Source organism: Somniosus microcephalus, chromosome 11, assembly GCF_052327205.1.
Source record: "Somniosus microcephalus isolate GS21.2 chromosome 11, FLI_Smic_1.0, whole genome shotgun sequence".
NCBI classification, from domain to species: Eukaryota; Metazoa; Chordata; class Chondrichthyes; order Squaliformes; family Somniosidae; genus Somniosus; species Somniosus microcephalus.
In genome coordinates this window covers 54,397,853-54,399,629 of record NC_140997.1, presented here as the reverse complement: position 1 = coordinate 54,399,629, position 1,777 = coordinate 54,397,853, and positions in this window count along the sequence as shown.

Sequence of the window (1,777 nt, the reverse complement as noted above, 5' to 3'; positions counted from 1 at the left end):
CCTGACAGAATTTTATAGGTTTCGATGAGATCCCCTCTCAATCTTCTAAACTCCAGCGAATATAAGCCCAATCGACACAATCTCTCCTCATACGTCATTCCTGCCGAAATCAAGCCGAATATAGAAACTAGAAGGGAAGCAAAAAATGATTGGAATGGCTGGGGGTATGAATACAGATAGATAGCAAGAGTAAAGTTATTTATAAACAAAGTTAAAGGCTGGAGCAGATTAGAAATGGAAAATGTAATGAAGGAATAGTCGATACCAATGGATGTTTTGCCTTGGTTTTGTCATGGACCAATTAGGATAAATATAGATAAGGAAATAAAACTGGGGGGGGGGGGGGAAATGGTGGAAAAGACACTGGGCACAAATGGCATGCATCCTAGAACGCTGATGGAAGTCAGAAAAGAAATAGCAAAGACTTTGACCACAATCCTTAAAAATTCCTTGGATTATGGAAGTTGTGCCACAGGATACACAAATCTTCAAAGGAGAAAGGACAAGGTACTTAGCTGTTTTTTTTTAAAAAAGGGGCACAGAGTGCTAAACTTGTACAAATCATTGGGTAGATGAGTTATAATAGTCTATTTTGGGAGCAGCTACTTTAGGCAGGATGTCAAGGCCATGGAGAGGGTGCAGAGAAGATTTACGATAGTGCCATGGATACGATACTTTAGTTAGGAGGACAGACCGGGGAAAGTGGGGCTCTTTTAGTACATAAAAAATTCAAAATTTGATGAGATTAATCAGGATAAAGTATTGGTGTGTGGTAACTAGAGGCCATAAATTTAAGGGAACCACCAAACTATTAAAGAGATGGTTGTTAGGACATGGAATGTGATACCAGGAACAGAATGCATAATAGCTTTTAAATGAAAAATTATTAAATGGGACAACAGCTCACTTTGATAATTGGCACTGGTATGATGGGCTGAATGGCCTCCTCCGTGCTGTAAAATTCTTTAATCGTTTTTTGTTTCAGGATTTCCAGCATCTGCAGTATTTTGCTTTTCCATAATCTGTATAATCAGTTTGCCTATTAGAGAGAAACTATTTCCTCTGGTGGGTGAGTATCACCTTAAAATTAGAACTAGGCTGTTCAGGGGTGATGTCAGAAAGCACTTCTTCAGATTAGTTGAAATCTGGAACTCCCCTGCACCCCCCCCCCCCCCCCAAAAAAAGCTGTTGAGGCTAAGTCAATTAAAAATTTCAAAACTGAATGACAGATGTTTGTTAGGCAAGGGTATTAAGGGATATGGAACCAAGGTAAGTAGATGGAGTTAAGATACAGATCAGCCATGAACTCACTGACTGGCGGAACAAGCTCGAGGGGCTGAATGGCTAACCCTGGCAGAAGCTCTCCGATGGGTGCACAAGAGTGGCTGCAAATACTTCATGTGCTGATTATTTGGGGCAACTGAGATCTTGACACCACTTTGTGCCCCCACCATGTGATCCTACACCAAAACCCTACCACCACCAATTGGTACTCAACCCTCCTGCACAGGAATTCCAGATCAGATTCTCTAAATTTATTAATCTCTCCCACCTAATGAACAAATCACATCAGTTTAGCCCCTCTACTTGAGGATAACACACATTGAGCATAGTAAAACATCCCAAAGTGCTTGACATGAGTACAATCAAACAAAAAAAATTGGCATGAGCTAAAGGACAGGTGATCAAAAGCTCAGTCAAAGATTTTAATGTGAAACAACTGTCCAGAGAACTTTGTGTGGTGTACCGGAGAATGAATGAAATGCAATGAGAAAAA